Genomic DNA, 16530 nt, shown 5'->3' with positions numbered 1-16530 from the left:
ATTCAGAAAAAAGTTCAGGGAATTGAAAAAAAAAATCGCGGAACAGGAGTTGGGAGCCAATTAGACCTAAAAGGAAAAGCACGTGGACAGTGATGACATGAGGTCCAATTGACAGTGGACCTTTCTGAAGAAGAAAAACAGGCAGTGAGCCAAACGAACATGCGGACGGGTCCGGACGCCCGCAAAGCTCCCCGTGATTTGCTTCTACTTTAGTGAATTTCGGACATGCGGACGCTTGGGGTACAACGTTGGATGACAAAAATATCGAGACCGTATGGTCCGGACCTTTATAAGCGTTCTGATGCACCGCGTTGGAGATGCCCTAAGTCCTATCGTGTAAAAATACTCTATTCATGTCCAGATTGTGTTTTCCATGTGCATTTCAAATTTAAATTGCCTTGAGAGCATTTAAATTTGGATTTGCTATTTTACAGTCGACTGTTTTTCAATTCGTTGACATTCAAATCTCTGTCCGTTTGTTCTTGCGCAGAAATTCACGCTGGGAGGTGTGGTTTTCGGGCTGGTTTTCTGTTTGTAGGGCGCGGTTTTTTTTGTCCCAACCCGTTAAGGCCGCCCCGGTCCTTCACCGTAATGTGTTTTCCTTTTTTTATTTTTCTCTGAGTCTTTTTCCCGTTTTCATTTGGGCGGCCGCGTGAAAAGAAGGCAGAGAGGGGGGTGAGAGAGGAAGAGGCGCTCGACGGCTCGAGCGGCGGAGGAGCGGAGGCGATTCCTGTGGTTCATGTCGATTCCGAGATCCTCTTCCGCTCGAGCTTGATTACTCTTCCCTTTCTCTTCGTTCCTCGGCTGCCCCGGTTGTTTTTTCTCGTCTCTCTCTCTTCCCTGTGTGATCTAGGTCTCTCCTCTGTTTCTGCTAGTGTAGCTTCAAGATCTATGTGTGTTCTGGTGTTGGATTGATGAATGGTGTATGTTGCTGCCCGTGTTTGGTGTAGGTTTCGTTGCTCTTGTAGATTTGCCCCATGGCTCCCGATGTGTTTGTGTAAGATCTATGTAATCGATGTGATTCCTCAGTTTAGGTCTTTAGCTCTTTCTTGTTTGAATCCCCTCGGGTGTAGGCGCTGGTAGGTGTTTCGTTTCATGTAGTCGTTGGTAGGTGTCTAGATTTATGGATTTTGTTGGGGGTTTTCTTGTGGTTAGGGTTGGTGATTTTGCTCTGGTTGGGGGCCTCTGTATTGCTTCGTGTGGTTCGTCCTTGGGATTATCCCTTGTATCCTCTTGATTTTTCGTTCTAGATGTATGTAATTTGGGGTAGGTTAGATGTAGGTGTTTGTTTCCCTGGTTTAGGATTTCCTCAATGTATCATAATTTTAGAGATTAGTACTACTATTTTTTTTTGCCAGTATGATTCTTCAGTGGATGTCCCTGATTGTGTTTTTTCTGTAATCCCCTGTGTTCTAGCCCTGCTATTGCCCTTATGTTGTCAGTCTTAGACCCCTCCAGTGCATTTTTTCAATTTCCTTTGTATTAGAGTGCAAGCTTAGATATTAATGTGTACTTTCAGTAGTATTTTCGTCGGTAAATCCTGCGCACTTAGTCATTGGCAGCATTTTTCATGTGCTTACACCATAGTTCATGTTCTTGCCCTGAATTTTTGTGTAGGGTTTTCATTATACTGTAATATTCATCTGATTTTGCAGTGTAATTCCCATGCTTAGTCACTGTATTTTTTAGTTATATTACGATGTAATTTACCCCAGAATTCCACTGTAATTCCCATGAATTTCATGTAGGTTTTCATTTCTTAGGCTTCTTCATCACACTAAGTGTACTTTTCAGAACTATGGTCCCTCTAGGCTACTAGGTTTGATGTGTATTGCATCCATTTTTAGAACTTTTTTTTTGGTCTGCTGCTTAACTTGCAATTTCACAGCAAGTGTAATTTCAGGGGCAATCAATACTGTAAATTCAGGTCAATTACAATGGAAATCACAGTGTAATTTCAGTGCACTTGCATTGTAATTTGAGGAGTGTTACAGTGTAAATTTAGGGAAATTACTACTGTAATTCATGTACAATATCCAGTGTAATTTGCAGGGCAATTACTGTGTAAAACAGAGGGAAATTACACTGTAATTCACTAATTCTTGTGAAACTCACTGTAAGTCACAGGGCAGTTACAATGTAATTTTCATGGCTATTTTGTTTGGTTTGTCTTTGTTGGGTAACATCTCTTTTCTAGATAGTTTTAGGGGTTTGTCAACGTCAGGTGATACTGTCAAAACTACAAATCTACGGATTTATAATGTAATTGAACTGCACATTTACACTGTAACTCCACCGTAGAACTGTAAATATACTAGTGTAATTCAACTGATTCACTACTGTAAATTACAAATGAGGTTCACAAACCTGTACTAATTTATAGTGGTATAATGTATAGTTCTTACAGTGGTTATATGCAGCAGTTTTTTTCATAATTTTCAAGGTGTACTCATGTTAATTAGAGTGCTTTTGTTCTACTGTTGATCTACTTTGTTTTCATGTACACCCCCCCTCTTTGTTCTGGTGGTTTGGCAGCGGGTCTAGTTGAGTGCAACCCGTTTGGCCACTGTAATATTTACACAGTATTTTCTTAAAAGTTCTAGTAGTAATGCCACTGTAATATTTACACAGTATCGGTGAAGTTCTGTGTAAATACAATCACCGATTATCTATAAGTTCCTGTCATAATGTCACTGTAATGTTCAAACAGTATGTATGTAAGTACTGTGTAAATACACTGTAATTTTTAAGAAGTTTCAGTGCTAATTCTGACTTAAGTTGTGTGTATCTAGATTGTAGCTCTTAAGATACACTGCAAGTAGACTCTAAGTAGACTATAATGACAGTGTAATTATCACTGTAATTTTCTCTCTCTCAAATGACAGTGTAAGTTCTGTGTGAATCCACTGTGATCATTGTTTTCATACTTTCTGTAAGTTCCGGTCATAATGTCACTGTAATAATCACACGGTACGTGTAAGTTCTGTGTAAATGCACTGTAATTCTAGAAGTTCCAGTGCTAATTTGACTTGCAAATTTTGTCTATTTAGACTTCAACTCTTAAGATATCACTGTAACTGTAAGTAGACTGCAAGTTACCAGCAGATTCCAATGGCGGTCTAATTATCACTGCAATTCTCCCAAATGACTGTAAGTGGACTGTATGTTGACGCCATTGTTGCCAGACCTACAAACAGTAGGTTGATGGATCTGTAGGGCTTTTTTGAGCTGTGGTAGTGCGATAGTTGTAGCTCACATTTGTTTCAAACCGGGTCCAGTTCCAACCCGGTTAGGATTGGCCTTTTAGCATTGACATACACATAGCGGAGATACACAAAGGGGAGACGCACAAATACGTGCAAGTGTCATCCTATTATTGGTTGGAAAACTTGACTGATGCCCAATTAATTTTCAGTCAAACGTCAAATAGACACTCCCAAATTTAAATTTGTTTTTCTATATATGGAATGTGGGAAGATGTGAGGGGTGGAGCTGAGGATGTGCGCTCGTTGGGAGATGAACGGCGAGCGAATAAGGGGCGCGCAGGCACAAGATGAGAATGCAAAGACGCATAGTAGTGTACGTGCAGCCACAGCCTGCAGAGGCACTCCTACACACGCACGCTGCCATTGCCAATACTTTGAGCATCGACATACCAGTATTGCAGTGCAGTAGCCAGCCCAGTTGTGGGCAAACAAACGATGCAGAGGTTGGGTAGCAGACGACGGCCACCAGTTGACTTGGAGTAGAGGAGCCCACTCTGGCTGCAGCAGAGCTAGTTCCCATCCCCACGCCCCCTGTACACACAGTGGCGCTGGTGCAGCTGCAGCGGGGCATGGGAGAACTGGCACTGGCGCTAGACATCGGCGCCTTTTGGTCATGCTCCCATACGGGCACGGCACGGGGCGGAGCAGAGCAGGGCAGGGCACGAGACTGCCCGCGCGCGCGCGTTCGCGGCTGTCCCCACGCCAAGAAACAAACAAACAATCGGCAATGGCTTTTTACTGCCCGCTTCCGTGCGTGTGTGGTTTTTGCTCGCTCGGTGGTGTCTGCCTGTTGCCGCTGGGGCAAGGGAGACACGGGCGCTGCCAAAAGGGTGCGTGCGAAAGGGGCTCATCATGATGATCCCCTGGCTGCCCGTCGCACGGGCTCCTGTCCTACTCCTGCTGTTCCCACCATCGCACTGGTCATGACACCAGTAACAACTGTGCGTTCTGCAGTAGTACTACTTGTTGGCAGTAAACGAATTCGCGCGAGTGTTTCCCGTGCCGTGCTTCACTTTTGACGGTCTCTTCTCTTGACACGCTCTCGTTAGGATTCCGAAATGTTGAACGAACGGGCTGTTATCATCTGCAGCAATTAGAAATCGCCGAGAATACATGGAAGTCGTACTGGAAAAGTTTGCGACGAGGAGCGAAATGTGTCGGTCGCATTTCACGCCGACAAGGGGTACTAGTGCCGCTACAAAGCGCAGCATCGCGTACTCTACTCATGCTGCAAAACGTCTCGATCGCAACACCGTGTGTCGCCACGGAAAGCCTAGCGCGAGTAGCCACTTGAAGCAAAGCACAAAGCAGATTCATCCGGGCACGGCACCTGCATGCACGCACGCACGCGACGGATGATTGAGCGACGCGGCGGGCAAGGCGTGGGAGGGGGCCTGGCCCTGGCTGGTTCCGCGCGGCGCAAGGAAATTCCTCGCCGCAATGACGACGAACCGGACGAGGAAGGCGAAGCGAGCGGCACGGCGGCGGCCACGGACGAACCTAGCTAGCGCTCTCGAGCACCCGCACGCGTAGACGGGGTAGGCGTGCATGATGGGTGCAACTGCAAGCTGGTGTGGCGAGACGGGGAGAGGAGCGGAGCTTCGGGGTGATGATGCACGCATGGACTGGGGAGCAGAGGAGTGGCAGCCTGCCTGCTACTGTGCTAGCTTCGCGCGTTCGTTCGGGCGCGCGGCATGCATGCATCCACGGGCGGCAGCGGCAGCGGGAGCGAACCCACTGCGCCTGCGCGCGCATGTGGCCGGCCGGCCGGCTTTACTAGCCTGCACACGGTGCGCGGCTCAGCGATTGTTGCGACTTGTGAGAATAGGAACTGGCAGTGGAAGCCGGCAGGAATCCAAGAGGCTATGTGATGCGTTGTTTGACCATTTCTCGCTGAGCCAATAGACTATTTGGAAGACTGTACTTTTTTTTTGGAAAAACTAATGCCCACACGTGTGGGCGTTTGTACATCGCCCACACGCCTCCATCAGCACTCATTTTGCCACGTATGAACAGATGACATCAACAGAAATCTTTTTGGTTTTTCGCTTAAAAATGTTTTAGCTTCTAATTTAAAAAGTGAATTAAAAATCCGTTTTGACCATTAAATCCGTCTCAACGAGATCTTCAAAACTAGGCTCCGTGTTGATATGTTTTGACGAAAAAAAATTTGCCCAAAAATTGCCATGATGTTTACACTGAAACAGTAGGAGAGCCTCCTACTGTGTAATTAAATTAATAAATGAGTGGATTTACATATGGTTCTGTACATGTCATCCCCTTTGGGGACGGCGGGGGGGGGGGGGGGGGGGAACAAATCAAAGAGTAGCTACAAGAGAGGTGAGAAAGGAGGTGTGTTTTTCTCCAACCCTATGAGTTAGGAGAGATAGATCCTCTTTTAGTCTTGAAATCCAAGATGTTTCCGTGGGTGTTATTCTTCTGAAGACTTTATTATTTCTTTCCTTCCAGATGCTCCATGCTGCTTGTAGAAATATTGCCATGAACATTGGCTTGTTCCATGCTGTTTTAGCTATGCTTATCCAATCCAAACGTGAACCTTGAGAACTCCAGCAGATGGCAATATCAGACTAGCAATCCTTGCTGAAGGCACAATCAAAGAAAAGATGTTCAAGTGTTTCTTCCACGTTGGACTGGCAAAGGGGGCAAGTATAGTCATTGCCAATGTTGTAGTGTCTCCGCTTCAGCATGTTTCTAGTGTTGAGTCTATCAGACAGAAGGAGCCACCCAAAAACCTTTATTTTCATTGTAACCTTAGACTTCCATAGCCAGGTATAAGTTTGATGGGCCCGAACCTCCCTGAAGTAAAAGTTATAGTATTTGCTGGCCGAGTACGTCTGAGTCGCCCAAGTACAGTTCCAGTTATCATTCCCAGAGAGGCTGTCTTGCAGTTGAATGTCACGTACCAGACGTTGAAGATCTCTAGTCTCTGCATGTGCCTGGACCGAAAGCAGCAGATGAAACGTTTCGCGTAAAGTCGTGGCCCCCAAGAAATCTCTAACAGAAATATCCTCCTGGGTGGCGAATGAGAAAGCCCGCGGATGTGTTTCTGCCAGAATACCATCCGTCCAGTGATCCTTCCAAAAAAAGTATGTCCTTCCCCGTGTGTACTTGGGCTTTGGTAATCCCACGGTAAATTGGCATTAGTTTCATCACATCCCGCCACCAAAAAGACCCGCAGGGATCAGCAGCATGGGGGATCTTGTTGCTATAGTACGTGCTCCATATGAGTTCCACCCAAGGTAGGTCCCATCGGTTATAGAATTTGTGGAGGTATTTTAGCAGAAGTGCATCACTTTGTACCTTGAGATTAATGACACCGAGGCCTCCCGAAACCTTGGGTTGACAGACCATGTCCCAAGCCGCAAGAGAGTTGCAAGAATCCCCATCCTCCGTTTTTTTGGTCCATAAACATTTGCGTCTGATTTTGTCCAGAAGTTCAATAATGCTAACTGGCAACTTGAGAGTACATAGTGCGAAGATGATTAGGGAGGTTATGACCGAGTTGAGGAGTGATAGTTTACCCCCATAAGAGATCATGTTGAGCGTAGCAGAAAGCCTTCGTTCCACCCGACAGACAAGAGGGAAAAGATCTAGCACTGATGGCCTGGTCGTCCCCATAGGCAAACCGAGGTAGGTGAAAGGTGATACGTCTCCAACGTATCTATAATTTATGAAGTATTCATGCTATTACATTATCCATCTTGGATGTTTTATGGGCGTTACTATGTAATTTTATATTACTTTTGGGACTAACCTATTGACCCAGAGCCCAGTGCCAGTTTCTGTTTTTTTCCTTGTTTCAGTGTTTCGCAGAAAAGGAATATCAAACGGAGTCCAAACGGAATGAAACCTTCGGAAAAGTTATTTTTGGAAAGAAAGCAATACAGGAGACTTGGAGTGCACGTCAGGGGATCAACGAGGAGACCCTCGTGGGCCCCTCATGGCTCCCCTGACCGACCTCTTTCGCCTATATATATCAATATACCCTAAAACTATCGGGGAGCAGAATAGATCAGGAGTTCCGCCGCCGCAAGCCTCTGTAGCCACCAAAAACCAATCGGGACCCTGTTCCGGCACCCTGCCGGAGGGGTTATCCCTCACCGGTGGCCATCTTCATCATCACGGCGCTCTCCATGACGAGGAGGGAGTAGTTCACCCTCGGGGCTGAGGGTATGTACCAGTAGCTATGTGTTTGATCTCTCTCTCTCTCTCTCGTGTTCTTGAGATGATACGATCTTGATGTATCGCGAGCTTTGCTATTTTAGTTGGATCTTATGATGTTTCTCCCCCTCTACTCTCTTGTAATGGATTGAGTTTTCCCTTTGAACTTATCTTATCGGGTTGAGTCTTTAAGGATTTGAGAACACTTGATGTATGTCTTGCCGTGCATATCTGTGGTGACAATGGGATATCACGTGGTTCACTTGATGTATGTTTTGGTGATCAACTTGCGGGTTCCGCCCATGAACCTATGCATAGGGGTTGGCACACGTTTTCGTCTTGACTCTCCGGTAGAAACTTTGGGGCACTCTTTGAAGTACTTTGTGTTGGTTGAATAGATGAATTTGAGATTGTGTGATGCACATTGTATAATCATGCCCATGGATACTTGAGGTGACATTGGAGTATCTAGGTGACATTAGGGTTTTGGTTGATATGTGTCTTAAGGTGTTATTCTAGTACGAACTCTATGATAGATTGATCCGAAAGAATAACTTTGAGGTGGTTTCGTACCCTACAATAATCTCTTCGTTTGTTCTCCGCTATTAGTGGCTTTGGAGTGAATCTTTGTTGCATGTTGAGGGGTAGTTATGTGATCCAATTATGTTATTATTGTTGAGAGAACTTGCACTAGTGAAAGTATGAACCCTAGGCCTTGTTTCTTAGCATTGCAATACCGTTTGTGCTCACTTTTATCATTAGTTACCTTGCTGTTTTTATACTTTCAGATTACAAAAACCTATATCTACCATCCATATTGCACTTGTATCACCATCTCTTCGCCGAACTAGTGCACCTATACAATTTACCATTGTATTGGGTGTGTTGGGGACACAAGAGACTCTTTGTTATTTGGTTGCAGGGTTGCTTGAAAGGGACCATCTTCAACCTACGCCTCCCACGAATTGATAAACCTTAGGTCATCCACTTGAGGGAAATTTGCTACTGTCCTACAAACCTCTGCACTTGGAGGCCCAACAACGTCTACAAGAAGAAGGTCGTGTAGTAGACATCAAGCTCTTTTCTGGCGCTGTTGCCGGGGAGGCTAGGTAAGTGGCACTCACACCCCGTCAACTAAGCTCTTTTCTGGCGCCGTTGTCGGGGAGGTGAGTGCTTGAAGGTATATCTTTAGATCTTGCAATCAAATCTTTTTGTTTCTTGTTTTATCAGTAGTTTAGTCTATAAAAGAAAACTACAAAAAAAATAGAATTGAGTTTGTCTCATACGCTTCATCTTTTTAATATCCTTCGTGAGAATGACGGAAAGGAAAATTGTGCCAAAGTGTTAGAAGAAGAATGCATTAAAATGTTTGGCACTGAATCTTTGAATGATGAGCATGATTGCAATGCTGTTAGTATGAACTCCTTAAATATCCATAGTACTAATGATGATTGCACTAGTCATGATGAAAATATCTCTTATAAGCATGTCGATTTTTGTGGAGTGTATTGGGTTTGCATGTACACACCAAATAGGGAAGATAGATATTGCAAGAGGCATAAGCATTTAGAAACTAAATTGTTGCAAGAAAGGCTAGATGTTTGTGCTAAAAATTTAAATTTTCTTAGCCGTACTTGTGAACTTTGCAATGAACATGATCATTTCAGTACCCAATGCAAATTGTTTCATGATCGTATCGTGTCCAAAAATTGCGATGACTTGATTTCCCTTGCACATCATAATGAACTTAGTTTGCTCTTGGGTTATGAAGAAATGAAACGTATAACTAAGGTCATTCCAGAATTTGCCCTTGATAGAGTTCTTCATTTTGATCTAGAAAAAATTTATATGTATTGTGCGGTGAATTGCATTGAAAATCCTTATATTGCCAACTACATAAAGAAAACAAAACAAATAGAAGATGAAGAAAATACTAATGAAAGGGAAGAGACTTCCCAATATCCTCCTATTATTTCTTATGATGAATCAGGTAATGAGGAGGAGCTTTCTATTCAACCAATCTCATTAATAAGGAGCTCCAAAAAGGGGATTGAACCCACACATGATGTGGTGAAGAAGAAGAAGAAAATAAAAAGGAAGAGAGGTAAAAAGATATCTCTCCCAAATAATGTTGCTCCTATTATTGTTGTGCCTCATGAAAATGAATCAAAAATAATTGTGGAAGATGACGCACTTGATGATGATCTCGTTATGCCTATTGCCTGTTGTGATGATTATGATTGGGAAGATAATAATACTTCTTATGATCTTGAAAATCTTTTTGGCACTTGCTTGGAAGAATATGATAATTGCTATACTATTGGTGCTATCCATACTATTAATGATGAGAGTGATTATGCTTATGATGTGAAAAGGCCCAAGATTGGGGAAGCTATGTTTGATGAGAATGACATATTTGAGAATATATTTTCTCAAATTAATGTTTGTCCCAAGCTTGGGGATGCTACGTTTAATGAAGATGATATTTTTAGCCTCCCAAGTTTTGATATGCAAAGTTGTTATGATGATAGCATGTCTTCTACCTATGATGATTATAGTGATGAAAGTGGGTTTGGAAGAGTGTCAACTTTAGGAAGTAATGATCCCACTATTTTGGAGGATGTTGAATCTTATAATATTTATGAAAGTGTATTTGGAGAGGTCATGACTTTATTTAGTGATGAGTCCACTATCTTGGAAGAGGTTCAATCGATTATGATGAGAACAAAGTAGCTACTTATGATGATTATTGTGATGAAACTTATGCTATAAAAAGTAGTGATGATTATATTTATAAAACTTGTCATGATTATGATTACCCTTTTTCTGAACATTAATCTTTTAATGTGGAAACAATTATAGTATTCAAGTCCCTTATGAAACTCCCACTATTCCGAATGAGAAGAATTTTGCTTATGTGGAGAGTAGTAAAAATTCTATGCTTGTAGATCATGAAAAGAATGCTTTATGTGATGGTTATATTGTTGAATTCATTCATGATGCTACTGAAAATTACTATGAGGGAGGAATATATGCTTGTAGGAATTGCAATAATATCAAGTTTCCTCTCTATGTGCTTAAAGTTTTGAAGTTATGCTTGTTTTGCCTTCCTATGCTAGTTGATTATTGTTCGCATAAGTTGTTTTCTCACAAAATACCTATGCATAGGAAGTGGGTTAGACTTAAATGTGCTAGTAATATTCTTCATGATGCTCTCTTCATGTTTTAATTCTTATGTCTTATGTGAGCATCATTGAAATCATCATGCCTAGCTAGGGGCGTTAAACGTTAGCGCTTGTTGGGAGGCAACCCAATTTTATTTTAGTTTCTTGCTTTTTGGTTCTGTTTAGTAATAAATAATCCATCTAGCTTCTGTTTATATGTGGTTTTATGTTTTAATTAGTGTTTGTGCCAAGTAGAACCTTTGGGAAGACTTGGGTGAAGTTTTATGATCATGCTGTAAAAACAGAAACTTTAGTGCTCACGAGATTAGCTAAAACTTTTTACTGGAGAGTGCTATTTAGTTTATTATTTTTTCAGATGATTACTAGAAAAATTCCTCAGGTCCACCAATTTATTTTAGAATTTTTAGAGTTCCAGAAGTTTGCGTTAGTTACAGATTACTACTGACTGTTCTGTTTTTGACAGATTCTGTTTTTCGTGTGTTGTTTGCTTATTTTGATGACTCTATGGCTAGTAAAATAGTTTATAAACCATAGAGAAGTTGGAATACAGTAGGTTTAACACCAATATAAATAAATAATGAGTTAATTACAGTACCATGAAGTGGTGTTTTGTTTTCTTTCGCTAACGGAGCTCACGAGATTTTCTGTTAAGTTTTGTGTTGTGAAGTTTTCAAGTTTTGGGTAAAGATTCGATAGACTATGGAATAAGGAGTGGAAAGAGCCTAAGATTGGGGATGCCCAAGGCACCCCAAGGTAATATTCAAGGATAACCAAGAGCCTAAGCTTGGGGATGCCCCGGAAGGCATCCCCTCTTTCGTCTTCGTTCATCGGTAACTTTACTTGGGCTATATTTTTATTCACCACATGATATGTGTTTTGCTTGGAGCGTCATTTTATTTTCTTTAGCCTTGCTTGCTGTTTGAATAAAATACCAAGATCTGAAATTCTTAAATGAGAGAGATTCTTCACATAGTTACATAATTATTCGACTACTCATTGATCTTCACTTATATCTCTTTGGAGTAGTTTGTCATTTACTCGTGTGCTTCACTTATATCCTATGAGTAAATGGTTGAATGAGTTGAATATCATAAATCTGAAATTATATATGTTTCATATGCTTATCCCATGGGGAGTAATGACTTCACATATAAGAAGTAGAGGTGGTAAATTTATTGAAGGTTAGCAAACATTGTATTGGTCACTTGAACAATTCATGAAAGAATATTGAAGGAAGAGAGGTTTCACATATAAATATACTATCTTGGACATCTTCTATGATTGTGAGCCCCATTAATTATTTTCAAACCTGAGCAAATTAGTTGAAGTTGGACAAGGAAGACAACATAATGAGTTATGCTTGGGTATATTTGTATAGAAGTTATATTGTTATGGATCCTCTAACATGTGGTGCTTTCTATTTAGAATCATTTGCTAGCCAAAATATCTGTACTAAGCGGGAATACTGCTTGTGCATCCCAAATCCTTGAACCAAGTTCCTTCCATGAGTGTCCACCATATCTACCTATATGCGGTATTTACCTGCCGTTCCAAGTAAATTTGCATGTGCCAAACTCTAAACCTTCAAATAATAATCTGTTTTGTATGCCCGAATCGCTCATGTAGCGACTAGGGGTTGTCAGTATCTTCCATGCTAGGTGGGTTATTCTCACGATGAGTGGACTCCGCTCATCATTCATGAGAAAATGGCTGGTAACTGGGATGCCCAGTCCTATGATCAAAGGATCAAAAACAAATTCGCAAATAATTTAAATAGAACTCCCCCAGGATTGTTGATAGTTGGACGACACCCGTTGTTTCGGACAAGCCGTGGAGTGTGATTGTTGGTGGAGGGGGAGTAAAATCTTTACCTTTCTGTTTGGGAACCGCCTATAATGTATGTAGTATGGAAGATATTGGGAACTCTTGGTCGTTATGTTGACAATGAAAGCATACCTCTCAAAATTATTTTCATCTCTGTTTTAGCTTCGAGCTCTGGCACCTCTGCAAATCCCTGCCTCCCTCTGTGAAGGGCCTATCTTTTACTTTTATGCAAGAGTCAATAGTATTCCTTCTCATTCCAACCTACCCTTTAGTTGGCAAGCATCATGTGATGGAAAGATCTAGGCATATATGGCCATTCAAATATATTTGAGCATGAATTATTACTATTGACATTACCCTTGAGGTAAAAGGTTGGGAGGCGAAACATTAAGCCCCTATCTTTCTCTGTGTTCGGTGAATACTATTTGTTCTAAAAAAATGCTTTGAGTGGTAGCAATCATGGAAGAATAAATGATAGTTGAGTATGTGAAGTTTGCTGAATCAAAGCTCTGACATAGACTCTTCCTGAAAATAAGATGAATTGTAATTGTTTGATGACTAATAACACAGTTTGCTAGTTTTCAAGAAAGTTTATGATCTATACTTTAACATGTGAATAGTTTGTTACTTGATCATGCAAAGTTCTATGAGTTGAGCTACTGTTATGACATATAATGATGCTAGAAAAAGGTGATTGAAATTATCATTGATCAAACTTATGCACATGCTAGCATTCACACTTCATAAATTATTTCTTTTATCATTTACCTACTCGAGGACGAGCAGGAATTAAGCTTGGGGATGCTGATACGTCTCCAACCTATCTATAATTTATGAACTATTCATGCTATTATATTATCCATCTTGGATGTTTTATGGGCTTTACTATGCACTTTTATATTACTTTTGGGACTAACCTATTGACCCAGAGCCCAGTGCCAGTTTCTGTTTTTTCCTTGTTTCAGTGTTTCGCAGAAAAGGAATATCAAACGGAGCCCAAACGGAATGAAACCTTCGGAAAAGTTATTTTTGGAAAGAAAGCAATACAGGAGACTTAGAGTGCACGTCAGGGGATCAACGAGGAGAGCACGAGGCAGGGGGCGCGCCTACCCCCCTGGGCGCGCCCTCCACCCTCGTGGCTCCCCTGACTGACTTCTTTCACCTATATATATCAATATACCCTAAAACTATCGGGGAGTAGAATAGATCGGGAGTTCCGCCGCCGCAAGCCTCTGTAGCCACCAAAAACCAATCGGGACCCTGTTCCGGCACCCTGCCGGAGAGGGGATCCCTCACCGGTGGCCATCTTCATCATCCCGGCGCTCTCCATGACGAGGAGGGAGTAGTTCACCCTCGGGGCTGAGGGTATGTACCAGTAGCTATGTGTTTGATCTCTCTCTCTCGTGTTCTTGAGATGATACGATCTTGATGTATCGCGAGCTTTGCTATTTTAGTTGGATCTTATGATGTTTCTCCCCCTCTACTCTTTTGTAATGGATTGAGTTTTCCCTTTGAAGTTATCTTATCGGATTGAGTCTTTAAGGATTTGAGAACACTTGATGTATGTCTTGCCGTGCGTATCTGTGGTGAGAATGGGGTATCACGTGATTCACTTGATGTATGTTTTGGTGATCAACTTGCGGGTTCCGCCCATGAACCTATGCATAGGGGTTGGCACACGTTTTCGTCTTGACTCTCCGGTAGAAACTTTGGGGCACTCTTTGAAGTACTTTGTGTTGGTTGAATAGATGAATTTGAGATTGTGTGATGCATATCGTATAATCATGCCCATGGATACTTGAGGTGACATTGGAGTATCTAGGTGACATTAGGGCTTTGGTTGATATGTGTCTTAAGGTGTTATTCTAGTACGAACTCTATGATAGATTGATCCGAAAGAATAACTTTGAGGTGGTTTCGTACCCTACAATAATCTCTTCATTTGTTCTCCGCTATTAGTGGCTTTGGAGTGACTCTTTGTTGCATGTTGAGGGATAGTTATGTGATCCAATTATGTTATTATTGTTGAGAGAACTTGCACTAGTGAAAGTATGAACGCTAGGCCTTGTTTCTTAGTATTGCAATACCGTTTGTGCTCACTTTCTATCATTAGTTACCTTGCTGTTTTTATATTTTCAGATTACAATAACCTATATCTACCATCCATATTGCACTTGTATCACCATCTCTTCGCCGAACTAGTGCACCTATACAATTTACCATTGTATTGGGTGTGTTGGGGACACAAGAGACTCTTTGTTATTTGGTTGCAGGTTGCTTGAAAGAGACCATCTTCAACCTACGCCTCCCACGGATTGATAAACCTTAGGTCATCCACTTGAGGGAAATTTGCTACTGTCCTACAAACCTCTGCACTTGGAGGCCCAACAACGTCTACAAGAAGAAGGTCGTGTAGTAGACATCAAAAGGCATTTTACCAACCACACGCCCGAATATGGTTGCAAGGCAGTTGTACGTGTCTTCGTGACAGTTTATGGGGATCAGAGTCAACTTGTGGAAGTTTATTTTGAGGCCAATTGAGGTTGCATAGTCCGAGAGAATATCTTTGATGATCACTGCTTGCGTTGTGCGTGCTGGCATGGCTAGAATAGTGTCGTCCGCGTATTGAATGACTGGGTAGTCCGTTTGATTGGTCGAGGGGAAAGGCAGCTGAATTGCTCCTCTAGAGTAGGCATCATTGATTGATGCTTGCAAGAGATCAGCCGCCAATAAAAACACTAGGGGCGAGAAGGGATCGCCTTGCCGGACCCTGCATTTACAATGGAATTGTCGTCCAGGTACACCGTTCAAGAGAACCGCAGATTTACCAGACCCAAATATGCATTGCACCCAACCGAGCCATTTGTCATTAAAACCCATATTCTTCATTATTGCTAGCATGGCTTCATGATCAATAGTGTCGAATGCCTTGGCAAAGTCAAGCTTAAGTAGCACAATTTCTTTCTTAGTGGCCTGACATTGGTAAATGTATTCAAATGCCCAAGCAAGGCAGTCTTGGATGGTGCGACCTTTGAGGAATCCATATTGGTTTCGATAAATTATACGTAGGATCACTCTTTGCAGGCGGTTGGCGAGTAGTTTGGTTAGGACTTTGAGGCAGCAGTTTAACAAAGTGATCGGTCGATAATTGTTGACTGATGATGGGGCATTATTTTTGGGTATTAACGTGATGAAACCATCATTTATGCTTTCAAGGTTGAGATTACCATCAAAAAACTGGTTGCAGAGCTTATAGAAGTCGTGCTTGATAATGTGCCAACAAGATTTCAGAAACGCACCGTTGAAGCCATCCGGGCCAGGTGCATGATCGGCTGGCATGGGCTTAATAACATTATCGATCTCCTCTGTGGTGAATGGAATAGTAAGCTCTTCTAACCCATCAACTTTTTTAATGATTCTATCAAGATTGAATTTCATATCATGATGTGATGCCGAGCCCAACCTTTGCTTGAAAGTATTAAAGATGAGTGCCTCTTTTCCAGCATGATCCTCCACAATGGTGTCATTGTCAGTAGTCAGGGAGGCAATGTTGTTAATTCTCATCCGTTCAGAGGCCATCGCTTGAAAGAACTTTGAATTCTCATCTCCGAACTTAACCCAACGTATAGTGCAACGTTTTTTCCAATATTGCTACTGATAAGATAAGAGACGAAGAATATGTGTCTTGAGAATCCTCCTAAAGTTTGCTTCTGGTAATGTGAGGGGGCGTTTGTTTTCCAACTCGTCAAGTTCAAAAAGTGCCTTATTGGAATTTTCAATGGCAATAGAAAGTCTAGAAGTCCCTTTGCTCCAAACCTTAAGAGCATGTCTGAGAGCCTTTAGCTTTCTGCAGAGAACCGTGGCCATATTGTCGAACCAAATCTGTCTGCCCCAAACTTGCTGGACAATATCAAAAAAGCCATGATGCTGGACCCAATAAGATTCAAAACAAAACACCTTTGATCTTGGTATGGAGGTCTCAATTGTGACAACACACGGAATATGGTCCGAAACTGGTCTCCCTAGGGGTTTAACCATGGTCTTGGGGTAGGAAGTGGTCCAATTGGAGCTAG

The 16530-nt window shown here is 42.1% G+C and overlaps 1 pseudogene; it reads right to left on the bottom strand.

Annotated features, from left to right (window-relative positions):
* Positions 1–5584: 5584 nt before the first annotated feature.
* On the bottom strand, positions 5585–16036 carry LOC123497622 (uncharacterized; annotated as a pseudogene).
* Positions 16037–16530: the final 494 nt, after the last annotated feature.

The sequence above is a fragment of the Aegilops tauschii genome, chromosome 3, assembly GCF_002575655.3.
Source record: "Aegilops tauschii subsp. strangulata cultivar AL8/78 chromosome 3, Aet v6.0, whole genome shotgun sequence".
In the NCBI taxonomy this organism is placed as follows: Eukaryota; Viridiplantae; Streptophyta; class Magnoliopsida; order Poales; family Poaceae; genus Aegilops; species Aegilops tauschii.
Note: the sequence above shows the minus strand (reverse complement) of the source record. Positions and strands in the feature narration are given on the sequence as shown.